Raw genomic sequence first — 27,589 nt, 5'->3', positions numbered from 1 at the left:
CAGATTTCATCTTGCCAGATATTTGAGGATATTCAGATTCAGCTGAGTCAAAGCCATTTGCAAATGTTATTATCTCTTGTGTAAAAGTGGGACAAAACGAGGGTACAATCTGCAAATCTGCAAAGGAACCCAGGTCACCAGGTCAGCAGAAATGAATAAACCTGTAAACCCGTGACTGCTCATGACAATCAGAGTTTGTTTTTTGTTTTAAAACTGGCAGTGGCTTTCATCTATAAAGCTTTAGTCCTGCGTTGGACTTGTGTTCTGATACTTCAGAGATCATCCCGGGAAATAAAGCTGCCATGCCTTACCCACGGGCAAGGAGTCAGACCCCTGCTACTCATTTCCTGAGAATGATGGAAATTTGGATTCTTGCTGTTCTTCGTGGCTCTTATCTTGCCTGCACTCAGCAAGACGATGATCGAATTTTCAGGTTGGAACTAGAGCTCCGAGGAGTGGGGGGCTGGAAAAGGGATACCTCCCCCTGGCCCCAACACTATTCCAACCCCGCTCCTGGCTCAAAGTAATGCCCAGCTTCTGGCATTTGCTATGCATACCTCACCTTGTGGCCCCCCCCCAGCCTCTCGGGATGCCCCCATCTTTTGGCCTGGCCTGACCTGGCCTGGCTCCTCCCCACCACGTTGGCATATTTACCAAGTTTTCTGTTCCTTAAAATCTAGCTCTGCTGCAAATAGCCTGGCTCTCTGGCTGCAGCTCAAGAAGGACTCTTACCCACCCACGCAACTACTGGGTGAGCTGAGTGCACTCCAGTTTCGGGAACACGCCAGAGACAGAGAGACGATTAGTTAGCTGGAGGACTGTATTAATCAGTCTCTCCAAATGCAGTTGAGGCACAGAGCCAAGGGTATTTAGCCCTTTTTCATTGTTTGCATCTAAATTAAAGTAGTCACTACTTTCATCAATAGCAATTAATATCTCCTGAGTGCTTTCCAGTAGCATGGCATTGAATTAAGTGTACCTAGGGCTTTTCACAGCATAGGGGATGTGACATTTCTGGTCTCAATGAGCAAATAAGAAGAAAAAGATGACAATTAATTAGCCAATATTTACGGAGTTCCTGTTTAGCCTAGGCATGTTGCTAGAAGATGGTACATCACAACTCAACAATCATAGAAGGGATCCTCAAATGGACGGAGGCAGTCTCCAAAGCCCCGCGCCCTGCTTCACAATGGCGTGGGAGGGTTTGCCCTCACACCCTGGCCCCAGACACCACCAACAGTTTCCAACCACGAGCAGTACCTTCCTCTCAGGGAGTGTCTGGAAGTGTGTGGGAGCATTTGTGATTTGCCTTAGGCGACAAGCTGGCATTTACTACATGCAGTACAGGGCTGCTGACGGGGGTCCCACGCAACCGAGAACTTTCCCACTCAAAATGCCTGTAGAACCCCTGTTGAAACCTGTCCGACTGGCCGGGAGCAGTGGCTCACGCCTGTAATCCCAACTTTGGGAGGCTGAGTTGGGTGGATCACTGGAGATCGGGAGTTCAAGACCAGCCTGGCCAACATGGAGAAACCCCGTCTCTACTAAAAATACGGAATTAGCCAGGCGTGCTGGCACGCGCCTGTAATCCCAACTATTCAGGAGGCTGAGACAGGAGAATCGCTTGAACCTGGGAGGCAAAGGTTGTGGTGAGCCGAGATCACGCCACTGCACTCCAGCCTGGACAACAAGAGCAAAACTCCGTCTCAACAACAACAAAGAAAGAAAAGAAAGAAAAGAAAGCTGACAGAGTAAAAACTGTGAAAATACTCAGAGGGTTGAAGAGGCCTCTGTCGATGTTCCTCCCCCCATAGTTCGAGAAGTCCTCTTTTGGAGGGGAATGACATTTGGAGGGGTGGGGGCGAGGTTGACCCAAATTCTCCAACCTGACTGCCTCAGGCATTAGAGAGTACGCCTCAGTGGTCTGTTCTGCTAACAAGTCCAGAAGATCAGATTTTTCATTGTTATGGCTGAGTTACCTTTTTTGGAAGAAGTTAAGCAAGAATCTAAGTTTGGAATATTATTTGGACCTTTTTTTCAACTCAACGGTCCCATCACAGTGTGCCTTTCAGGGTAATGTTTCTTAATAATTGCAACCAATTAAAAAAGGGAAAAAAAGGAACATGAAGTATAAAAGGGCTAGCACCCCGTAGCAAAACGTGCATCGGAGACCCCGTTGCCGCCTGAGCCCCAAGCTTCCCACAATGGTCTGCATTATGACCAAGCTGCCTGCAGATTTGCAGCAAGAGGCTGGTGAGGGGCAGCCTGAAAGCACATAAAAAAGTGGAACAGGCCAGGCCTGGTGGCTCATGCCTGTAATCCCAGTACTTTGGGAGGCCAAGGCCAAGGTGGGTGGATCACCTAAGGTCAAGAGTTCGAGACCAGCCTGGCCAACCTGGTAAAACACGAATACCTGGTAAAACACAGTCTCTACTAAAAATACAAAAAATAAAAAAATTTTTAAAAAAAGATTAGCCATATGTGGTAGCACGCACCTGTAGTCCCAGCTACTCGGGAGGCTGAAGCAGGAGAATCGCTTGAACCCAGGAGGTGGAGTTTGCAGTGAGCAGAGATCACGCTATTGCACTACAGCCTCGTGACAGAATGAGACTCTGTTAAAAAAGAGAAGAAAGAAAGAAAGAAAGAAAGAAAGAAAGAAAGAAAGAAAGAAGGAAAGAAAGAAAGAAAGAAGGAAAGAAAGAAAGAAAAAGAAGGAAGGAAGGGAAACAAGCTGTGGCCAACCGAGGGCAGGCAGCCGGAGGGAGTAGCTGGGAAGGAAAGGGGAGCGACACCCAGCAGAAGCAAAATGTGGATGAGCCAGCCTGAATCTGCAAGAGGGGGCAGGGCATGTGGGGAAAGGCACTAGGGTTCCAACCCACTTGCAGCGATGCTCTTTGGAACCAGACTTTGGAGCGTGACCTTGAAGAGTGGCATCTGGCTGTGAGGAAGGCCATGGACGCCTTCAGGGAAGGTGAGCCAAGTCTTCATTCACTCACAAGAACAATTAGGGCACAATTTCATTTTTTAATTAATTGATTTTTTTGAGACAGGATCTCACTCTGTTGCCTGTGCTGGAGTGCAGTGGCGCCACCCTGGCTCACTGCAGCCTGAGCCTCCTGGCTCAGGTGATCCTCCTGCCTCAGCCTCTCGAGTAGCTGGACCTACAAGCATGCACCATGACACTGGCTAATTTTTTTATTTCTTTGTAGAGGGGGAGTTTCCTTATGTTGCCTAGGCTGGCCTTGAACTCCTGGGCTCAAGCATTCCTCCCACCTTGGCCTCCCAAAGCGTCAGGATTACAAGTTCGAGCCACCGTGCCTGGCCTCGGGGTTTTTCGTTAGCCCTCATCACCACTGCTGTGTTCTAAGAGATCCTCTTGTACATACAGCCCAAGACTGCGGCAGTTGTTTTGTGCAGTGGCAATGTTATGGGCTCATATGTAAGCTAAGTAATTTCCCACTGCTGCTCCTGCTTCGTTCCAACGTTGCTGTCTCCTAAACAGCCTTCCCTGTTGGATATGTGTGGAATATTCTTTCTCCCCTGGTGTATTTCCTTACAGATGCTCCTCGACTTAAGCTGGGATTACATTATCCTAAATCGAAAGTGCATTTGTTGACATAAAATCAACGATTCAGTAGTTTCTCCACTTGCCATGGGTTTATCTGGATGTAATCCCATGGCGAGTTTAGAAACTCCTGAATACATATTGCTTTTGCACCATTGTAAAGTTGAAACGCATAAGTCAGACCCATAGTAAATCAGGGACTATCTGTGTTAAATCTAATAACTACTTCATTTCCTCACTAAGTTTGCCAGATCAGACTACATTCTGTGTTTTTCTCTCTCCATCTCTTTCTTCCTTCCTCCTTCCTTCCCTCCCTTCCTTCCTTTCTTTTTCTCTGTCTTTTCTAACGCAGTAGTCTAAGGAGTCGTCTTTTCCTCCTCCTCGTTAGTAGATAAATTGTGGCGTACAGGTCTTGGCCAAAACGGATCCCCACAGTGCCACACTCTACACCTCCCCCTTCCAAGGGCATTAGTAATCAGTGCTCACTGTTTGTTTTCAATCTGATTGTCAACGATTTGCATGTGTCATGAGGGTTGGCAGTAACGGCCATGGATTTGGCTTTACTGGAGGGGGTTAGTTGTGGAGCCCTGATAAGATAAGTAAGCAACAATGAGGAAGGGGCCCCAGCTGGGGTCTTCAATGAACAATTGCTCTGAGAAACAGCTAATGACAACTCATGGGTACAATGACCTCATGTAATGGGCGTAAGGACCTCTTTTGGCAGCTAGCCCCCTCCAGCACGACCCTATAGAACCTCCCTCTGGCCTCTGCCTCTTTGCAGACAGCCCCTTCTCTGCTGCGCTGCCCGTTGCTTTCTTGCAACACACTTTCATACCTTCTCTGATAAATCTGCCTTTCTTTACTTAAGACGGTCTTGGCAAATTCCTCTACCGCCCTTGCCACCGGCCCCAGCTAGTCCCACCCATGACATTAGTGTCATCTCTTGAACCCTTAACTGTGGAAGTAATCGTTTTCCTTTCCCGATGGATCTGGCGTTCCTGCTCATAGTCAGCTACCGGTCAGCACCCTTGTGCTTCCTTTTCTCTTCAACACAGGCACTGACAGGCAGGGACTCGCATTCGATCATTCTGCATGTGCACACCGGAATCTCAACCATTGCAGCTTCTCCAGGCTACGCCGTGATGCCAGCTGGGAAGAGCAGTGCTGCATGGTTGGCCACTTGATTCTGGTCCAGACTCCTGCCTTCTAGTCCCACTTTGTCACAGCCGTGGCTGGTGTGGGACACCCAACCTCTCTGTACCTTGGGGTTCTCTGTCTATAAGATGGAGAGCAGCTCACAAGGTATGGGGTGTGTGGGAACGAGCCAAGATCTGGGAGATTTTTAAGAGGCTGGGATTTTAAATAGAGAAAAACAAATAAGGCCGGTCAAGGTGGCTCACGCCTGTAATCCCAGCACTTTGGGAGGCTGAGGCGGGTGGATCAGGAGGTCAAGAGATGGAGACCATTCTGGTCAACATGATGAAACCCCGTCTCTACTAAAAATACAAAAATTTAGCACCACGCCCAGCTAATTTTTTGTATTTTTAGTGAGATGGGATTTCATCAATTTAGTAGATTACAGGTGGCGCGTGCCTGTAATCCCACCTACTCAGGAGGCTGAGGCAGGAGAATTGCCTGAACCCAGGAGGCGGAGGTTGCAGTGAGCGGAGATCGTGCCATTGCACTCCAGCCTGGGTAACAAGAGCGAAACTTGAAAGAAAAAGAAAGAAAGAAAAAAAGAAAGAAAAAGAAAGAAAGAAAGAGAAAGAAAGAAAGAAAGGAAAGAAGGAAGGAATGAAGGAAGGAAGGAAGGAAAGAAGGAAAGAAAAAGAAGAAAGAAAGAAGAAAGAAGGAAGGAAGGAAGGAAGGAAAGAGAGAAAGAAGGAAAGAAAGCTTCCGAAGTCAAAATCCTAAAAGAAAGATTATAACAAGAAGAGATCACCTATAGTTGGGATCGCAGGGCCTGAAGCAGAGGACACGGGATTCGGGTATGCTGGCTTTCGGTTGTAATTACCTTTGAGGTGTGACTGGGTCCTCACACAGTCCAAAAGCTGGGGAACTAGGTGTGGGTTCCCACAGTGCAGTCAGCACCTTCTCCAGCATCTCCTCCCATATTGCAAGGACACGTCCAACACTGGGAGAGATGCCGTGCTCTAGGGCGAATCCCAGAATCAGCTAAGTCTGGGCTGCACTGAGACTGAGTATCCAAGTTCATTTTTCAATCATGCATGTCAGAGAAACTAATGAAACTCTGTCGTTTTCAAAATAGGAAGTGACTTTCCCAGGATCACACGGTTCCAGCACTTCTGGGTGGTGGTTAGGAGCACAGGTTTGGGATCACAGGTCTGGGCGCTAGAACCCCTGGAAGTCAAGCAGCACGTCTGTCATTATTTGCGGTCTACCTGGGAAATCCAAGAAAAGTGGTCAAAAATTGGGCCAGTTTACTAGTCATGTCTTCAGGGGAATGTTGTAAAATATCAGTTATTCCTAAATTGATATTTTAGGTTGAATTCTAGAGTCAGAACACATAATAACAAATCAAATTTTGTAATGAGGGCAGACATGTACTGAAACACACTAAATATATGTTAAGCACACGTGCACACAGAAGGACATACCTGCGCGAGAATGAGCAGACAAACCAACGGAAGGAAGGCTGAATTGTTCAAGAAATAGTGCTAAAAAAAATGGAAGGCCCGTTTTTCCATTTTCTCCAGGTAAATTAAGGCAGTAAATGTAAAAAAAAAAAAAAGTCACAATAAGAAAACTACGTGAAAAAAATAGCTAAATATTTATATGACCTATGGCTGAGAAAGAACTTGAAAACATTGAAAGTACAAAGAAAAAGATGCTTTGACTACATAAAGAGTGAAACTTGGGCACATAAAAATGGATTTAAAACACAATAAGCTAGAAAATGACAGACAAGGAGGGATTAATGTTTCTTCTTCAATTCAGCAAATTTTTATTTTGAGGCAGAGTCTCTCTGTCACCCAGGCTGGAGTACAGTGGTGTGATCTCAGCTCACTGCCACCTCTGTGTGCCAGATTCAAGCAATTACCTTGCCTCAGCCTCTGGAGTAGCTGGGACTATAGGCGCCCCACCACCCTACCCGGCTAATTTTTTGTATTTTTAGTAGAGATGGGGTTTTACCATGCTGGCCAAGCTGGTCTCAAACCCCTTACCTTGTGATCTGCCCACCTCGGCCTCTCAAAAGTCCTGAGATTACAGGCATGAGCCACCGTGCCCAGCCTCTGCAAATATTTACTGACCACCTACTATATACTAGGCATTTGCTATGTGCTGGGTGTGCAGCAGCAGATGATAGGGGCAAAAGCACCTACAGCCAGGCCTTGCCATCCCTGAGGGAGTAGACAATGGACAAATTGTTAAGATGGGCAGCGAATCTCAACAGGGAAATGGACAGAGGATATAAGCAGACAATTCACCTAACAGAAAACCTGAGCACCTAGGCTGGGCACGGTGTCTCACGTCTATTATCCCAGCACTTCGGGAGGCCGAGGCGTGTGGATCACGAGGTCAAGAGACCGAGACCATCCTGGTCAACAAGGTGAAACCCCGTCTCTACTAAAAATACAAAAATTAGCTGGGCATGGTGGCGCGTGCCTGTAATCCCAGCTACTCGGGAGGCTGAGGCAGGAGAATTGCTTGAACCCAGGAGGTGGAGGTTGCAGTGAGCCGAGATTGTGCTATTGCATTCCAGCCTGGGTAACAAGAGCGAAACTCCGTCTCAAAAAAAAAGAAAGAAAGAAAGAAAGAAAACCTGAGCACCTAATCAACCCCTGTGTGGTGCTTCGCCAAGTCTGGTCTTCATTCTGCAATCGGAACCTAGATCCTGTATCAGCCCCTGGGAGCCCAGCCTCCCCCCTATTCACTGCATCAGACCTTTGCCATCACTGGCTTCCCTGTCCACACCCTTCAGCCAGGACTTGCCATCCCTGGCCCCCATCTGGGGTTCCAGGCTCCCCGGCCAGTGCCTGGTTTGGGATTCCCGGCTCCTCCATGTAAGACCTGCATGACCTTGGACAGGTCACTTGCCCTCTCTGTGCCTCTGCTTCCTCATCTATAGATTGCGGATTAAAGTAGTATCCCTCTCATAGGGGTGGGGAGCAAAGTGCTCAGGACAGTGCCTGCGCAGTGGGGCAGCTCTCAATAAAACAGCCGTGATTACGGCTCTCCTTTCAAGGTGGCACAGAGCTGAATCTACCAAAGGGCAGCTGTGCCGGGACTGGAGGAAAAACCCACTCGCCGCAGGCCAGCAGGAGCGCTGCCTCTGTGCAGGACTGGTGGAAGCTTTACAGCAACTGCCCTCACCCTAGAGGCAGCAAATCTCTCCTTTGAGCCGACTCTGAGTGCGGAAGCTGGGGGAGAATTCAGAATCAGGAAACTCTCACTTCTCATTATTCTGTGGACGTGGGGTGGGTCTTTATTTGTGACGCCCAAATGCATTGCGCTGTGGGACTTGCCGCTGACTTCCTGAACTCACCTGGATGATTCACCAAGTCCTAATCAACTCCCACCTGGCCTGTCTCTTGAGCCAGTAAGAAGCAAAGGAAAAAGCCCTGACAGAAGGTCTCCTTAAACTCCCAAGCAATGAATGAAAACTAGGAAATCTTGCTAGCATTCCTCCCACAGTCTTGTGGAAAACAACCCATACCCCATGCGTGTTTAATCCTTCTGCCTTGGCTTCTTCAGGAATCCCCCCCGCGCCGGGTAAATGCTACCCTCCGGGGTGGTATTTCAATGTGGCTCAGTCCTGCCTTGGCAGTGGCACAAGATAGCAAAACGACCGTTCTCCAAGGTAAGAGGGAGATTTAGGCTTCGTATTCCAAGTGGCCGATGTGAAATTTCAGGGTCTCTTGGGTTCTTGGCTTGGGAGCCAGGCCATGAATAACTTAAGACTTTCAAAATGTCTCTATTCCCCCTGCTCCCTTACAAATCGCCGTAGGAAGCAGAAAGTGCTACATGGGGAATGCGGCTAGTGGAACCTAATGCTGTCCTAGTTCACCAAACCAAGATATAGTTCAATACAATACAAACATAGCTCTTGGCCATAAATACAGAGGTTTCAAAAGCTCAGGATGCTCACATTTTTATTTTCAAATTTGGAAAGTCCTTCTCCTAACTTCAACCCTCCAGATTTGCAAGCAGGAGTAGTTTAGTTAATCAAAACTTCAAATTCCAGCACATGAATACAGTGGCGAAACGTAGGAGAGAGAACACGTGTCTGGCATGAGTGTGTGCATTCACAGGCATGCCGCTGTGAAAAGGAGGTCCCGTCAGAGATTTGATTCTAATTGTAGCAGAGCCTGGTTTCACCTTTATTTTTTCCTTAACCCATGTTCTCGTTTATAATCCACAATTAAATAAAGCATTTGCATAAGGATATTTTTACCTGGCAAAAAGTAGCTAGAGAATTACTGATTGAATAAAATCTCCCAGTGACAAGCAACAGGCCAGTTACATAAACGAATGAGCAAGCAGAACAGACAATAAGACCAGTGGAGGCGGTAAACTGAAGACAAGCTTCGGGGGCAGCAGCCACTCAGCCAGCACCGGCCAACTCCTGCCATTCAGGCTCGGGTGCAGTGACACAAGGCCTTTCAATTTGTCCAGAGAAGTCAGATATCCTGATGTTCATGAGAAATGTCAAAAATTCTGAATTTGGAAATCCATGCAAAAATCAAAACAAAACACAGTACAAACAAACAGATCTCTAGTCTGGTTATGTGATACGAGTTCACAGATAGCAAGCGCTGTAGTAAGGGACGGGTGCTTGATTTCGTTCTGTTTTGTTTGTTTTTAGTTATTTTATTTTATTTTTTGGAGACAGAGTTTCGTTCTGTCACCCAGGCCGGAGTACAGTGGCTCGATCTCAGCTCCCTGCAACCTCCACCTCCCAGGTTCAAACAATTATCCTGCCCCAGTCTCCCAAGTAGCTGAGATTATAGGCACCTGCAACCACGCCCCGCTAATTTTTTGTATTCTTAGTAAAGATGGGGTTTCACCATGTTGGCCAGGATGATCTCAAACTCCTGATCTCAAGTGATCCTCCCACTTCAGCCTCCCTAAGTGCTGGGATTACAGGCGTGAGCCACCACACCCAACCTGTTTTTTTTTTTTTGAGACGGAGTTTCGCTCTTGTTACCCAGGCTGGAGTGCAATGGCACGATCTTGGCTCACCGCAGCTTCCGCCTCCTGGGTTCAAGCAATTCTCCCGCCTCAGCCTCCTGAGTAGCTGGGATTACAGGCACGCGCTACCATGCCCGGCTAATTTTTTTATTTTTAGTAGAGATGGGGTTTCACCATGTTGACCAGGATGGTCTGATCTCTTGACCTCGTGATCCAGCCGCCTCGGCCTACCAAAGTGCTGGGATTACAGGCTTGAGCCATCACGCCCGGCCGCCCAACCTGTTTTTAGTTATTTTAAATGCTGTTTGAGTTTCATAGCAAAAGGAAAATTCTCATAAAGCATTGAATTTAAAGATACAGGCCAGGCACGGTAGCTCACGCCTGTAATCCTAGCACTTTCGGTGGCCGAGACAGGTAGATCACCTGAGGTCAGGAGTTCGAGACCAGCCTGACTAACATGGTGAAACCCTGCCTCTACTAAAAATACAAAACTTAGCCAGGTGTAGGGACCTGCACCTGTAATCCCAGCTACTCAGAAGGCTGAGGCAGGAGAATCTCTTGAACCCTGGAGGTGGAGGTTGCAGTGAACCAAGACCGTGCCCTTGCACTCCAGCCTGGATGACACAGCGAGACTCCGTCTCAAAAAGAAAAGGAAGAAAAGAAGACACAAATGTATTCAAGACAGTAACACTGACAGCTTAGAGCGAGGATTTTCTCTCAATGAGAACTGTCCCTGAAAACCGAGGAAGTGTAGAATGTTCTGGTACTTTCTGAGTCAGGCTAGCTGCATGGGCAGGCTAGCACTGTGTCTTGATGGAGGGAGTTTCATGCCGCCATATCACAGACCTATGAGAATATGGATTTCAAAGGACAAGTCATAGGTAACCCGTAAACAAGTGGTTAAATCCACCTGAGTCCTGAAAGTTACTTGAAGTGCAGGTTAAATTTGTTCTCTACACACTATTATTGTATTAAACTAGTAATTATTGAGTCACTTGTCTCTTCCATTTTCTAGACTCTAAGATCCCATGTCTTACTTATTTTTTGACCTTAGTAAGATACCTCACTATATTATTGATCTCTGTATCTCCAGGACCAAATACGGTGCCTGGCCTTGGGCTCTCTTTTTTCTTTATGTTTAGAATCATCCGGCTGGGCGCGGTGGCTCACACCTGTAATCCAAGCACTTTGGAGGCCAAGGTGAGTGGATCACCTGAGGTCGGGAGTTCAAGACCAGCCTGATCAAATGGTGAAACCCCGTCTTTAAAAAAAAAAAAAAAAAGAATCTTCCTTTCACTTCTTATTCCATCCGCCTCCCCTGCCTCACTTATTCTGTTTCTAGATGTCTGCTCATGGGAAAGGCGAGTTTCCTAAGGACCGCCATGAGGGGCGCAGAGGCTCCAGCTATTTGTGTGAGCGTCTGTTTCAACGACACAGCACCTAATTGATAACAGGGATCTTGTCCAGCTGTTGAACATGTCTAAAAAACAAATCAAGGCAAAGCAGACCAGAGGCGCATTCCATCGTCAGTCCCCAGAACAGGTGTAGCACCCGCCATGAAGCCCAGAATGGGTCCTGGCACTTCTGCATAGTGGTCGTCCTTGTCTCTGTGCATGGGAGTTTCTGCAGCAGGAGAAAGGCATGGCTGCGTGGGAGAATAGGCTGGCATAGTTTCCTTAGACCAATTTCAATATTAGCCTAAAGATAATATTGTAAATAGACTAAGTAAGAAAATGAGATCATGCATTTCAGAACCAAACCTTAACTATTATCTTTTTTCTTTTTGAGGTGGAGTCTCGCTGTTTGTTGCCCGGGCTGGAGTACAATGGCACGATCTGGGCTCACTGGAACTTCTGCCTCCCAGGTTCCAGCAATTCTCCTGCCTCAGCTTCCCAAGTAGCTGAGATTACAGGCGCCTGCCACCACACCCAGCTAATTTTCGTATTTTTAGTAGAGGCGGAGTTTCACCATGTTGGCTGGTCTGGTCTCGAACTCCTGATCTCAGGTGATCCACCTGCTTCGGCTTCCCAAAGTGCTGGGATTACAGGCATGAGCCTCCGAGCCCGGCCTGAAACTATTATCTTAATTAATCAAGAAGAATTACCTGTATGATAGGAGGAGAGAACTAACTGAACTGGAAGAAGAAAGTAGGACACAGAAAGTGGAGACAGAAACAGAGCCAAGCATGTTAGACTGGGGCGTCCGGGGAAGAGCAGAGAAGTTTGCTGCTCGGCAAAGAGGGGAGGGGGGGACCCCAGCCCGCTGCGAAGGCTCAGGATGAGGCAGAACTGGCAGGCAAGTTCTCCGAGGGGGCTTGGCAGCCGCGGGAGCCAGGGAGGCATGGGAAACCAGGCTGCCTCCAGAGGATGCACTTTACTATCCAAACCAAGTGGGGAAGAGGAAGGGAGGTCACTGGTTGCTTCCATAGGTCGCTGCAAAAAAAGAAGGGCTAGAGGTGGGAGGATTACTTGAGGCCAAGAGTTTTTGAGACCAGCCTGGCCAACATAGCGAGACCCTGTCTCTATTTAAAAAAAAAAAAAAAAAAAAAAAAAAGGCGAGGTGCTGGCCATGCACCCAGAAAACCTGGGGCAACGGTGGCCACGTGGGCAGAGGCTGCGAGTGTCAGGACAGGCCGGGAACCGCTGGTTTGCAGACCCCTAACTGGCCCCCGAGGGCCACCGCAGCTGACTCGGCGCACCCTAAACTCGGAGGAAGTGCCAGTTGGCCGGGTCCTGGGCAGCCCAGGTCTCCCGAGCAGGGTGCAGGCCCGAGCGTGCGCCCCTAGCCCCTCCGGGAGCCGCTCAGCAGCCCCGCCTTACGTGGCTGGCTTCCACCCGGACAAAGCCAGGAAATCTCTGTTCTTAAGCCTCCATTTGTTAATTATTTAAGCACTCTGTGTGCGAGAGAGCGAGCATGTGTGTGTAATTTCCTTTATTAAAAAGCACGCCGAGCACACTGGGACGGCGGTGCCGAAAGAGGCCGCCGGGCGCGAGAGATGGAATTGTGAGAACCGGCCGGAAGCCCTGAAGTCGGCGATCGAGCAAGGTCCCAGCGGCCACAGAGCCTCCCAGGGAGGAGGGCGAGCCTAGCCCCGGCTCCGGGGAACCCGGCCCCACCCCCACCACACCTGCCCCACCCCACCCACCACACCCCCACACCTTGCCCCCACCCCCACCCCACCCCGCCACCACCCCACCCCCACTCCTGCCCCCCACCCCCACCCTTACCCCCCACCCCACCCCACCCCACCAGCACCCCCACCCCCACCTCCTCCTCCATGTATGCAGTCTCCCGTTCTCTCTGCCCCACTATCCTATGCTTGGACTTGGGTACCCTTCTCTGGCCACTGCCTCCACTGCCCCTACACAGATGCCCCTCTACCCACGTGGATTCTGCCACCCTACTGTGTCCTCTCTCCCCTGCCCCCACACGGACACCTGCCTGGACACCGTTGGCTCTACACCCGTTCCACGCAGATGCCCACCCTGCTTGGCCCCTCCTTTAATTCAGAGATTGCTTAAAGACAAATCCACGTGTGTGGAATGGTTGGCTCAAAGGCATACATCTTTGAACACACATTGCCAAATTTCTTTCCCAAGTGTTTGTGCCAATTTATCCTGCGCTGAGAATCACATCTGAGTGCCTGCTTAACGACACCTTTGCTGGCAGTGGACGTTTTCTCTATGTTTCCAGTCCCTTTTTCTTTTGATTTCTTTCATGATGGCTGTGCCCAGGACAGAACGAATCCCAGAGCTTTCTATGGAGCCATCTCGTCCAGCTGCCTGACTCACCTGCGTCCATACCTAAGCCATCTGGTTAGTTTTGATCACCGGCTTTGATCTGATTAACTGGTGAACTGTAGGGTACTAAACCATTGGTATAGTTACCACTTTTCTTTTCTTTTTTGAGACGAATTCTGCTCTGTCACCAGGCTGGAGTGCAGTGACTGCAACCTCCTCCCCCTGGGTCCAAGCGATTCTTCCACCTCAGCCTTCGGAGTAGCTGGGACTACAGGTGCGTGCCACCATGCCCAGCTAATATTTGTATTTTTAGTAGAGATGGAGTTTCACCATGTTGGCCAGGATGGTCTTGATCTCTTGACCTCATGATCTGCCCACCTCGGCCTCCCAAAGTGCTGGGATTACAGGCGTGAGTCCCACACCCAGTCCTTTAACGAGCTCATGCTCCCCTCATTCAAAAAGCAGTGACTGAGCAGCGGTATGATGTGCTGGGTTTTACAGCTGGGAAAGATGTGTAAGTTACAGTCTCTGCCCTCAAAGCTCTTGTATTCTTATTATTTATTTATTTATTTTTTAAAGACGGGGGTTTCACCATGTTGGTCAGGCTGGCCTTGAACTCCCGACCTCAGGTGATCTGCCCGCCTTGGCCTCCAAAGTGCTTGCATTACAGGCATGAGCCACTACGTTCAGCCAGCTCTTGTAGTCTTGAAAAGGCTGGATATCTATATGATATATGATGAATACAGCGTTCATTTGATAAGAACTAACACTGTCTGGGGTTCGGTTCATGCATCCAGCAAACAGTGCATCCCAAATCTTCTAGTGCTGATGTTCAGGGTGACTCCACAATCACACGCCACCAGCCTTTAAACTGACCTCGCTCTCCTCCCCCACACAAGCCCTGTGCTCCCACCTGACCTTCAAATACACAAACACACTGTGGCCACTACTGCTGGCCTATCTTATCAGAACCCTCCCACTCCGCAAACGGCTGCACGAATAGGTTTTCTCAATTAACCCTCACAGCAGTAAGTGCCTCCGATGAGGCAGTTACTTTCATCCCCCTTCTTAGATATTGACACAAACTTCAAAGATGATCTTGCCAAAAGTCTTCAAATGGGTCAGAGGCCGGGCACAGTGGCTCATGCCTGTAATTTTAACACTTTGGGAGGACGAATCACAAGGTCAGGAGTCAGGAGTTCGAGACCAGCCTGGCCAACATGGAGAAACCCTGTCTCTATTAAAGATACAAAAAATTAGCCAGGCATGTGGTGCACCCTGTAATCTCAGCTACTTGGGAGGCTGAGGCAGGAGAATTGCTTGAACTCGGGAGGTGGAGGTTACAGTGAGCCAAGATCGTGCCGTTGTACTCCAGCCTGGGTGACAGAGCGAGACTTTGTCTCAGAAAAAAAAAAAAAAAAAAATGGGGCAGAAAGTTGAACCTAGGGAAGTCAGACCCCAAACACGCCCGAATAATTTTTGTGTTTTTAGTAGAGACGGAGTTTTACTGTGTTAGCCAGGGTGGTCTCGATCTCCTTCCCTTGCCATGGGCAGCCTCACTGCCACGGCATCCTTCTCCTCCATGTCCTCCTCTTCTTCCTGCAAGGACTGTCCTCCCTCTCTGCCCAGTGCCTGCCTCTTGGTTTATCTAGGTCCTATTCATACATCAGGGTTGGGCTGAAAAACCCACGAGATTTCCCAAATCCTCCTGGCTGGGATTCCACCAGGGAAGCTGAATCACAGCCTCTGGTAGACTTTTCACAAAGTCATCGGGCAAGTTTTTGATGGAGATTGATGGAATCTCCAAAGGAATAATTCCTGGACCCCAAGCTGACTTCTAGCAACATCCCCAGAGCCACTTGCTCCTCTGGGTGGAAACTCTTTTAAAACAAATGTTCACCTTATTCACTGGACTTTACAAATTCTCCCTGGGTGAAGGCCATGTGGAGCTCCTGGTCTGATGGGGACAGGAAGGGGTGTGTGTGAAAAAGAAATTCATGCTCGCAAAAGGAAGAAGATTTCATCAGGAAATGGACCTAACTTGTGTAAAAGGCCACTGTGGTTGCTGGCTCGGGGCCAGCCTCAGTGCTTAGTGCATTTATGTCCTTTGTCACCTTACTAATTGGAAGGACTCACTCCACAGGCTCACCATCTTTCTCCCCTTTGTGGAAGAGCCATGGGAGGTACAGTGTCACTCAGGGCCAAGGGCTCAGAACTGGTCTGGGTCTGCAGTGAGACAGTGTCATTTCCCTGAGAGCTGCTTGGCAGCCTGTGGAAGGTGAATTAGTGGCTTCAGTTGAGGACTTCCTGTACAGATGTCCACCTTAGTGGCATGACATCCCACTTCCTCGTCACCCTCTCAGAGAAAAATGCCTGGACTGGCTGGCCCTCATGGCAAAAACATTTCCATAACTTTTTTTTTTTTTTAGATGGAGTCTCACTCTGTCTCCCAGGCTGGAGTGCAGTGGCGTGTTCTCGGCTCACTGCAACCTCCACCTCCTGGGTTCAAGCAATTCTCCTGTCTCAGCCTCCAGAGAAGCTGGGATTACAGGTGGCCATTATCACACCTGGGTAATTTTTTGTACTTTGTTGTGGGTGTATGATGGCATCTCGCTCTGTTGCCCAAGCTGGAGTGCAGTGGTGTGTGTGATCTTTGCTCACTGCAACCTCTGCTTCCCATGGTCAACGGATTCTCCTGACTCAGCCTCCTGAGTAGCTGGGACTACAGGCGCGTGCCACCATGCTCTGCTAATTTTTTGTATTTTTAGTAGAGACAGGGTTTTACTGTGTTAACCAGGATGGTCTCCATCTCCTGACCTCGTAATCTCCCCACCTTGGCCTCCTAAAGTGCTGGGATTACAGGCATGAGCAACCACACCCAGCCAATTTTTTGTATTTTTAGAAGAGACGGGGTTTCATCATATTGGCCACGTTGGTCTTGAACTCCTGACCTCAGGTGATCCACCCACCTCGGCCTTACAGGCCTGAGCCACCTCGCCCAGCTCAATTTCCATTACTTTTGAAACACAGTAAAAGAACTAGAAAAAGAAGCTTAAAATCGGCCCAGTACCTAGAATGGACCCCTGAGGACAGCAGGGAAGCAGGCAGCTGGGCGGGCGCTCAGAAACACGGGCTCCGGAGCTCAGCCGGCCGCTCATCGCTCTCCTGTCACCAGCGAATCCTCCTGCCCCCAAATGCAAGTGTCAGGTTGCTGAAAACTCGTTGAAGTTCAGGCATTCAGTCTTTCTACTCTCCTGTCCACCCTCCTGGTGGGGCAATGAGTCAAATTCCTAACAGCCTTTCTTTCCTCTGCAAGCATGGCCACGTCCAAAGGGAAGTCATCCCAAAGCTGGGATGGAGAAAGAAAGGAGGGTGTAAGCCATGCTCAGAACCTTCTGGGCTCAACTCTAGTGTCTGTCCCCACCCAGCCCCAACCTGAACAGGCCTGGCCTGAGAAAAGCCAAGCAGATCATAAAAAAGCCCTCGGGGACAGGGACCAAGGCCCTTGGCCCTCAGCCTTGCTTGAGCTCCCAGCCAACAGCCAACTCCAATTTCCCAGCCAGGTGAATGACCCATCTTATAAATGGATCCTCCAGCCCCCAGTGGGGCTGCCCTGGGGCCCAGCCAATGCCATGTGGAGCTGAGATGAGCCTTCCCCCACCCAAAGCCGTGTTCCAGCTACAGATCTGATGATGATTTGGTGAAGCTTTAGGATGGCTTGTTATGCAGCAACGGATAACGGGAGCACCAGGGTTCCAGCATTCCCCGAGGGAGCCCAGGGGGACGCTGACCACTCAGCATTCCCCAGGAAGGGGCCACTGGCTAGCCTCGCACAGGCGAGATGATAGGAGCCTGTGAGATGGCATCCGAACTGCAAGCCCAGCACTGAACACCTTCCACGCTTTCCGCCCTCCTCTCCTGCTACCCCTCACATGTATTCTTTGATCTTGGGAACCTGCTCAGAGCCTGGGACACTTGACCAGGGTTGCTGTAACTTAATGAATGTAAATGGGGAGTAAGAACCCCAGTCGCCTTTTCTCCCAAGTGCAAGTCCATTACCCCCAGTGTGGTGGAGCCTTGTGCGGGCTCCCTTCCACACTCAGCACGGTGCTTTGTGGAAAACGGATCCCACAGTGGAAACAAGGAGGGTTTGGGGTCTAGGAGGAAATCCAAGGGATATGAGTGTGGCAGGAGCCAAGGCAGGAGGGAGTTCAAGGAGATCAGGACCATCAGCATCAAATACAACAGAGAGGCCATGCAAGAGAAGAGACTGAAGCGTCTTCTGGATTCAGGAGGATGGACATGAGGTACAGGAGCCGGAGAGACAGAAACTAACTTGGGGTTGCTTCGAGTGAGTAGGAGGGAGGAGGTAGAGCCTGTGGATGCTCGCAGGCAAGCCCAGCCTCAAGTTTGCTGGGAAGGGAAGGGAAAAGGTATGTAGCTAAGGGAGAAAGTGGAGGCTAGTAATCTCTAGTTTCCAGGGTAGTGTTTTTGGGGGGTGGGGGGAAGAGGGAGTCTTATTCTGTTGCCAGGCTGGAGTGCAATGGCCCGATCTTGGCTCACTGCAACCTCTGCCTCCCAGGTTCAAGGGATTCTTCTGCCTCAGCCTCCCGAGTAGCTGGGACTACAGGCGCGCACCACCATGCCCAGCTAATTTTTGTATTTTTAGTAGAGACGGGGTTTCACCATGTTGGCCAGGATGGTCTCAATCTCCTGACCTCGTGATCACGTGATTGGCCCGCCTTAGCCTCCCAAAGTGCTGGGATTATAGGCATGGGCCACCGCACCCAGCCAGGTAGGTTGGTTTTTAAGAATGAAGTTGCTAAGCAAGTTTATTCAAGAGAGCAGCCAAGAGAAGGGCTGACCCTCAGGCCTGGTCCCTGGACCATCTCCTGGGCCAGAATGCAGATGTCCCTGAGCAACTGTGGTCATGCAGGGGGCTGAAGGGGCGCACAGGAAAACAAGCAAGGAAGGAAGTGCATAATCAAAGGACCGCACCAGCTCCTTGCGTGTGTGCGTGAGTGCATGCGTGTGTGCGTGAGTGCATGCGTGTGTGTGTGAGTGCATGCATGTGTGCGTGAGTGCATGCGTGTGTGCGCAGGAGGCGCTGTGAGGCAGCAAGCCTGCCGCCAGGCCACGAACCTGAAAGCTACATCTGCCTGCAGCTGACCTTGCACTCTTAACTCCGATAGTCATCTACAGACCAATAAAAACAGCATTTTCCCAATACAGGTTGATTATCCCTTGTCTAGAATGCCTGGAGCCAGACGTGTTTTGGATTTTGGATGTTTTTTGGATTTTTAAATATTTGCATATACATAATGAGATATCTTGGGGGTGGGACCCAAGTCTAAGCTCAAAATTCATTTATGTTTTATGTTCGCCTTATACACATCACCTGAAGGTAATTTTATAAAATATTTTAAAATAATTTTGTGTAGGCCAGGCATGATGGCTCACGCCTGTAATCCCAGCACTTTGGGAGGATGAGCCTAGACAATATATGAGAACTCATTTCCAAAAATAAGAATAATAAATATTTTTAATTAAAAATAAATATATATGGCCGGCCGCAGCCTGACACGCCTCGCGGCCCCCCAGTCTCCCACGACCGAGGCCCCATGGCACAGGGCCTCGCCTCACTATGGCACAGCACGCTCGATTTCATGCTCGGCGCCAAAGCTGACAGTGAGACCATTCTAAAAGGCCCCCAGTCCATTTTCCAGGAGCAGGGCATGGCGGAGTCAGTGCACACCTGGCAGGACCGTGGCTATTTAGCAACCTACACAAACAAGAATGGCAGCTTTGCCAATTTGAGAATTTACCCACATGGATTGGTGTTGCTGGACCTTCAGAGTTACGACGGTGACGCGAAAGGCAAAGAAGAGATCGACAGTATTTTGAACAAAGTAGAAGAAAGAATGAAAGAATTGAGTCAGGATAGTACTGGATGGGTGAAATGATTACCACCCATAGTTCTAGGAGGAGCCATCGACAGATATTGGCCCACCGCTGATGGTCGCCTGGTGGAATATGACATAGATGAAGTGGTGTATGACAAAGATTTGCGTTATCAAAACATAAAAATTCTACACTCAAAACAGTTTGGAAATATTCTCATCCTCAGTGGGGATGTTAATTTGGCAGAGAGTGATTTGGCGTATACCCGGGCCAACGTGGGCAGCGGCAAAGAAGATTACACTGGCAAAGATGTACTCATTCTGGGAGGCGGAGATGGGGGCATATTGTGTGAAATAGTCAAACTAAAACCAAAGATGGTCACTATGGTAGAGATTAACCAAATGGTGATGGATGGATGTAAGAAATATATGCGAAAAACGTGTGGTGATGTCTTAGGCAATCTAAGGAGACTGTTATCAGGTTCTAATAGAAGACTATTCAGTACTGAAGAGGTGCGCCAAAGAAGGGAGAGAATTTGATTATGTGATCAGTGATTTGACAGCTGTTCCAATCTCCACGTCTCCAGAAGATTCCACGTGGGAGTTTCTCAGACTGATTCTTGACCTCTCAATGAAAGTATTGAAAGAGGATGGGAAATATTTTACACAGGGGAACTCTGTCAATCTGACGGAAGCGCTGTCGCTCTGTGAAGAACAGCTGGGGTGCCTGTATTGTCCTGTGGAATTCTCAAAGGAGATCGGCTGTGTCCCTTCATACTTGGAATTGTGGGTATTTTACACTGTTTGGAAGAAAGCTAAACCTTGAAGATGAATATCCCCTAATCACATGTGCTGCAAATAGCCTTCCTGACCTCTGTATGCTGTACATGACATCGAAATGAGTCAGGCAATGGATTGTGAATTCCTTAAAGTTCTCCTTTTTTTAAATTATTATTTTTAATTTAAAAAAGCAAATGGAAAATGTATATTTTGATGATGTTAGGGTGTTATTTTTTTGGAAGTCAGCTGAAGGACGGTTAGACAGCACAGTGAAGACTGCTAAATGCACTGACCCCCTCACCCCCAGAATGTGATTTTTGTTCCGTTTTATTTCTCTATGGGCTTTTTTTCATTTTTGTTTTGGTAGATCGTCAATTTGGATGTTTGGAGGAATGAACATCATTGTTTTGTGCTGGAGGGAAGATCTTGATGGTATTTCTTTCCCCCAAAATTGACTTAGATATTAAAATTTGGTGCTTATAAGAGAGAGTTAAAAAATGAATAGGAATTGCTTCAATTAAAATTACAAAAGAGTCAAAAAATAAATATATCTATAACTTTTGAGACAGAGTCATGTTCTGTCACTCAGGCTGGAGTACAGTGGTGTGACCTGGCTCACTGCAACTTCTGCCTCCTGGATTCAAGCATTCTCCTGCCTCAGCCTCCTGAGTAGCTGAGATTACATGTGTTTGCCACCATGCCCAGCTAAGTTTTGTATTTTCATCATGTTGGCAGGCTGATCTTGAACTCCTGAACTCAAGTGATCCCCCTGCCTCAGCCTCCCAAAGTACTGGGATTACAGGAGTGAGTCACCGCGCCCGCCTAAAATGAATAATTTCCTGTTAAGTAGTTAGGTGTGAAATTTTCCATTTGCGGCACCATGTTGGCACTCCAAAAATTACAGATTTTGTAGTATTTTGGATTTGGGATTTGGGGACTAAGGGTGCTCAACCTGTGAAAACATCTTTTCAAAAGATGTGCTTTTTGCCGGGCACGGTGGCCTATGCCTGTAATCCCAGCAGTTTGGGAGGCCGAGGCAGGCAGATCACCCGAGTTAGAGCCAGCGGCCAACATGGTCAGGAGTTAGAGACCAGCCTGGCCAACATGGCGAAACCCTGTCTCTACTAAAAATACAAAAATTGCCTGGCCCGGCGGCTCACACCTGTAATCCCAGCACTTTGGAAGATCGAGGCTCATGGATCATCTGAGGTCAGGGGTTCGAGACCAGCCTGACCAACAATCAATGAAGAGCGAGGCTCCATCTCAAGCAATCAATCAATCATAGAAAATAGTTTTTGGCTACTCTGGGCACACCGCCTATGGATGGGGTAGCCCCGCTCCACAAGAAGCAGTTTTTAAAAAGATGTGCTTTATTCCTTCTTTGTGTAAGAGAGAGCAAACCTGGAGTGTCCACGTGCAAGTGGCTGTGGGCGGGGCTGGCCCGGCCGCCTTCCGCGCAGTCTCCTCCCGCCTTACCCCTGGGACAGCCGGGCCTAGCCGGGCCCGCAGACGCGGCCAGCGACGTCCTCCAGCGCAGTCTCGGCTCCTCGGGCGCCACCTGGCGGCCTCGCGGCGGAACCTCGGGCGAGCTCGGAGGGGCTCCGGCGCGGCGCGGGTCCAACGACCCTTTGTCTTCCGACGGCGCTGAACCGAGCGCCGGGCTTTACCGCTGCCGAGGAGCGCCCTGAGAAACAAAGCCCCGACTTGTCACAGCCACCGGGAAACCAGACCCCACCTCCTTCCTCCAGGGCCAGGCTGTGCCGATGCGGGTCCTCTAGCTTCGGGGCTGACCCGCTGCCATCCCCCTCCAGAGAGAGGAGAAAGAGTTAAGCGCTCTCAGGGCATCTGCAAAGGTGTTCATGTTCGGGCTACCAAACTCACAAGGAACGCTCTGTGGCTCTTTCCTTCCCTCCCTTTCTCTATTTTCCTCCTCCCTCCCTCCCTCCCTCCCTCCCTCCTTCCCTCCCTTTCTCTATTTTCCTCCTCCCCTCCCTCCCTCCCTCCCTCCCTCCTTCCTTCCTTTTTCTCTCTTTCCTATTTCTCTCCGTTCTTCTTTTCTTTCTCCCTCCTTCCTTTCCTTTTTTCCTTCTTTCTTTCCCTTCCCCTCTCCCTTCCCCTCCCTTCCTCCCTCCCTTTCAGAATGTTCCCAAATCATGTCATCAGCTTGCCTCTGTGGTGAGAAATTCAGTCCTTGAATTTGAGGGGTGCTTCTGGTCTCTAGGGTCACATGAGAGTCGCTGGTAACCCTGTGGTGTCCAGAAAGCCGGTGCTGGGCCTTTAGTCTAAGTCCATCAGTGTGATGCCCAGCCCCCGCAGCGCCCAGCCAGCCTGGTCCCTGAGACTGGCAGCCATGGAGGGCAGGGCCAGGCCTTGCAGGGCCCCCTTCCAGCCAAGTCCTCTGGGTTACTTCCTCCCCCTTGGGGAGCTGAGTGTGGGCTGATGGGGCAGGCTTGTCTTTATTACTAGCAGAACACACACACATACACACTCAGGGCTTGTCCTTATTACCAGCAGAACACACACACACACACACTCAGGGCTTGTCCTTATTACCAGCAGAACACACACACACACACACACACACACTCAGGGCTTGTCCTTATTACCAGCAGAACACACACACACACACACACTCAGGGCTTGTCCTTATTACCAGCAGAACACACACACACACACACACACACTCAGGGATTGTCCTTATTACCAGCAGAATACACATACACACATACACACACACACATACACACACACTCAGGGCTTGTCCTTATTACCAGCAGAATACATACACACACACACACACACACACACACTCAGGGCTTGTCCTTATTACCAGCAGAATACACATACACACACACACACACACACACACTCAGGGCTTGTCCTTATTACCAGCAGAATACACACACACACACACACATACACACACAGAGTCAGGGCTTGTCTTTACACCAGCAGAATACACACACACACACACACATACACACACAGAGTCAGGGCTTGTCTTTACACCAGCAGAATACACACACACACACATACACACACAGAGTCAGGGCTTGTCTTTACACCAGCAGAATACACACACACACACATACACACACTCAGGGCTTGTCCTTATTACCAGCAGAATACATACATACACACACACACACAGAGTCAGGGCTTGTCCTTATTACCAGCAGAATACACACACACACACACACACTCAGGGCGTGTCCTTATAACCAGCAGAACACACACACTCAGGGCTTGTCCTTATTACCAGCAGAATACATACATACACACACACACACAGAGTCAGGGCTTGTCCTTATTACCAGCAGAATACACACACACACACACTCAGGGCGTGTCCTTATAACCAGCAGAACACACACACACACACACTCAGGGTTTGTCTTTACCAGCAAACACACACACACACACACACACACACACACACACACACACACTATTCCACTGCCAGCCCTGGGAGATGTCTCCAAGCCTCTGGCACTCTGCACCCTCCACCTCGTGCCCTCCAGGGGCTCTGTCCTGTGCGCTGAAGGAGACATTTCACACAGTCCCCAACGTGAGCTGCAGAGCCTTTCTTTGCAAAGGAGAAACAAAAACAGCAGCAGTCACGACAGCGTGGAAAACACAGGCTCGTTCCTCAGCGGACTGGCCTGTGAAAGCACAGCACGCATGCAAGGCAAGCCCTCAGTAAGTGGGAGGTGTCATCCATGGCAGAGGCTGGACTGGGGACACATAGACGGTTGACATTAGCACTATATGACTGCGGTGCTGAGGCCCACGCGGCTGTTCCTGTGGCCGTGTGCACCCACCCGTTGGTGCCCCACTGGCCTGGACCTAGGCTCTGGATGGCAGACAGCAGCTCAATCAGAGCCCACTCAGGGACCTGCCTAAGCCTTTGCTTGTGAGTTCAAACAAATTGTGCTGTGTAAGTGACCTGCCCTTGGTGAGCCCTCACTGCAGACGTGATCTTTCAACCGCAGGGAGACAACTGTGCTCCACGGGAGAGAGTGGCATCGGGTCAGGACTGTGCTGTCCTTCAGCTCACAGTGGCTCCGTGCTCAGCCTCTGCACTGCGACCTTGAAGTTCACTATCAGGTTTCTCACCTATGATGGAGATGGGGGTGGGGGCAGGGGATCCCACCTTCCCTGGGATCAAAGGAGGTCCCAGGATATTCAGTGGACACACCCTGGAAAACACTTGTCAGAAGAGGTTATTATATTTCAAGTAATAGTGTGAGCAGAGAAATGCCGATTCCTGAAATTCTCCGTGTCACAAAACAGCTTCATGCTGGCCTGATACCCAGGCGAGGCAGAAACCCAGAGCCCGTGCGGCTTTCGGGCCTGACACTTGCATTCTTCCATGGGGCGTGACGGGGACAACCACCTGGGTCATCTACTCCCGGCCTCCTGCCACTTGCCGAGTGGGGGCTGTGGACCCATCCCTTGGGGCCTCTCGACCTGTCTCTATCCCACCTCTTTCCTCTTGCACACCACCCCCCGGCTTGCTGGGCCCCTGCTTGCGGCAGCCCGGGCCCCTCCTCACTGATCACTACAGCAGGGGAGAGAGGGCTGAGCCGAGCAGAAAGAAAGCCGGCATTTCATGAACGTGCATCATGAGCTGCTTCGTCTCACCAGTCCTCGTGCAACCCTCTGACGCAGGCCTTTGCTTTTTCTTTTCTTTTCTTTTCTTTTCTTTTCTTTTCTTTTCTTTTCTTTTCTTTTCACAGCATCTTGCCCTGTCTCCCAGGCTGGAGTGAAATGGCACAATCTCGGCTCACTGCAGCCTCAACCTTCCAGGTTCACGTGATTCTCCTTCCTCAGCCTCCTGAGTAGCTGGGATTACAGGCATGTGCCACCACACCCGGCTAATTGTTTGTATCTTTAGTGGAGATGGGGATCACAAGGTCGGGAGTTTGAGACCAGCCTCGCCAACATGGTGAAGGTTGGCGAGGCTGGTCTCAAACTCCCGACCTTGTGATCTGCCTGCCTCGGTCTCGCAAAGTGCTGGGATTACAGGCGTGAGCCACCGTGCCTGGCTGGCCTGTTCATTTTTACAGATGAGGTAACTGAGGCTCAGTAATGTGTTCAGCCTGGTGCCCAGTTCACACAGCTAAGAAGGCACAGAACAAGACGCTGCACCTTGGGCCCTAGCGCCTGTCTCTGCAGTGCTGGAGTGCCACAGGGGCTCTGAAGCCCAGGTTTCCACCCCATTCTCTGCCTCTCCTAAAGGGACTGATTCCCAGCTTGGCCACAGAGTGTGGGCGAAACAGAACTGGGGACGCTTAGTCACCTCTGAAGAGTTTTCCCAGCCCAAAAGTAAGCCACCTGGCTAAGCAGACCAGCTGTCTGCAGATGCTTTGGGGACACGGTGGCCCCAAGAGTGGCTCCCATTGGTTCTATTTAAATAAAGAAAGTATAATAAGTATTTTTTTGTCACAAATGTCAAAAGACAAAATGACAAGTTTAGTTTAATTATCTTAATTGTGGCCAGGCGTGGTGGCTCATGCCTGTAATCCCAGCAAGGCAGGTGGGTCACTAGAGGTCAGGAGTTCATGACCAGCCTGGCCAACACTGGAAACCCTGTCTCTATTAAAAATACAAAAATTAGCCGGGTGTGATGGCGTGTGCAGGTAATCCTGGCTACTCAGGAGGCTGAGGCAGGAGAATCGCTTGAACCTGGGAGGCGGAGGTTGCAGTGAGCTGAGATCCTGCCACTGCACTCTGTCACTCTGTCTCAAAAAAAAAAAATCTTAATTGATTATTATTCATGATTCCAGAATCAGGCAGCCCCTGTACTGAAGGAGTTTCAGGTTCAAAGCACCATGTCCAGCCAGCACCATGGTCAGGCAGGAGCTGAGGATAGAAAATGGAAGAGCAGGGCCGGGCACAGTGGCTCATGCTTATAATCTCAGCACTTTGGGAGGCCGAGGTGGGTGGATCACTTGAGGGTGGGAGTTTGAGACCAGCCTGACCAACATGGAGAAACCCCATCTCTACTAAAAATGCAAAATTAGCCTGGCGTGGTGGTGGGCACTTGTAATCCCAGCTACTCGGGAGGCTGAGGCAGGAGAATCACTTGAACCTGGGAGGCGGAGGTTGCAGTGAGCCGAGATGGTGCCATTGCACTCCATCTTGGGCAAGAAGAGTGAGACTCTGTCTCAAAAAAAAGTCAGGGGAAGGAAGGAAGGAGGGAGGGAGGGAGGGAGGAAGGAGGGAGGGAGGGAAGGAAGGAAAAAGGGGGGGAGGAGGAAGGGAGGGAGGGAAGGAGGGAGGGAGGGAGGAAGGAGGGAGGGAGGGAGGAAGGAGGGAGGGATGGAGGAAGGAGGGAGGGAGGGAGGAGGGAGGGAGGAAGGAGGGAGGGATGGAGGAAGGAGGGAGGGAGGGAGGGAGGAAGGAGGGAGGGAGGAAGGAGGGAGGGATGGAGGAAGGAGGGAGGGAGGGAGGGACGGAGGAAGGGATGGAGGGAGGGAGGGAGGAAGGAAGGAAGGAGGGAGGGAGGAAGGAGGGAGGGAGGGAGGGAGGGACGGAGGAAGGAAGGAAGGAGGGAGGGAGGAAGGAGGGAGGGAGGGAGGGAGGGAGGGACGGAGGAAGGGATGGAGGGTGGGAGGAAGGAAGGAAGGAAGGGAGGGAGGGAGGGAGGGGGGGAAGGGTAGTCCAGCACTGAATGGTTGCAGCTGGGCATTTGCCTAAGCTGACTCCGCTGACCACCCACGGCTGACTGAAGCTCAGCTGCTGTAATGGGCTGAGGCGCAGCTGTTCGTCACAGAAGTGTACTCCCATGTTGGGCTTTCAGTTTCTGAACTAAGCCAGGCCGCAGTCTGTCATGTCAGGACTCAAGTGCGGAGGCATCCTCAGGCCAAGTTTACGTTAATCTAACACCACTGAGAGGCCACAAGATGACAAAGAAAAATCCAGCATCGACAAGGCACATCTAGAAATCTCACAAGACTTCTCAGCCTCCACGACTCTTGTAAATATGAATTTAACCCGCTGGGTAAATTGGTAATAAAATTCTCTTTGTGTTAAGGCAGTGGTGGAACTTACAATAGGCTGTAAACCAGCATAATTCCCGGGTGGCTCTACTGCGGAGCGTATGAGCGTTTCGAATTGTGTCGTGAGGCGCTGCGTTCCTACGCCACACTCCCTGACTGGAATAGCATTACCACTGACTCATGTGCCATCCCATTATTGTTAGAAACCTGGTACAAATAGGTGTTCGATCAACATCATTGTAAGGCCAGACACGGTGACTCGCTCCTGTGATCCCAACACTTTGGGAGGCCAAGCTGGATGGATCACCTGAAGTCCAGACTTCAAGACCAGCCTGGACAACACGGTGAAACCCCCAGTCTCTACTAAAAATACGAAAATCAGCCCGGCGTGGTGGCACGTGCTTGTAATCCCAGCTACCTGGGAGGCTGAGGCAGGAGAATCGCTTG

General features: G+C 50.0%; 1 long non-coding RNA gene and 1 pseudogene across 2 annotated transcripts; both read left to right on the top strand.

The window, feature by feature from the left end:
- Nucleotides 1–19,023: 19,023 nt before the first annotated feature.
- Nucleotides 19,024–20,279, top strand: LOC144581902 (spermine synthase pseudogene; annotated as a pseudogene).
- Nucleotides 20,280–21,768: 1,489 nt separating this feature from the next.
- Nucleotides 21,769–27,589, top strand: LOC144581903 (uncharacterized). 2 transcript variants are annotated; one of them, XR_013533317.1, is made up of 4 exons: nt 21,769–21,991; nt 24,131–24,245; nt 25,928–26,079; nt 26,944–27,589. It is a non-coding gene; the product is annotated as an uncharacterized LOC144581903 (long non-coding RNA). The 2 variants fall into 2 exon arrangements; XR_013533316.1 differs by having other exon boundaries at nt 21,769–21,963; nt 26,944–27,586.

This window comes from Callithrix jacchus, chromosome 3 (assembly GCF_049354715.1).
Source record: "Callithrix jacchus isolate 240 chromosome 3, calJac240_pri, whole genome shotgun sequence".
NCBI lineage: Eukaryota > Metazoa > Chordata > Mammalia > Primates > Cebidae > Callithrix > Callithrix jacchus.
Note: the sequence above shows the minus strand (reverse complement) of the source record. Positions and strands in the feature narration are given on the sequence as shown.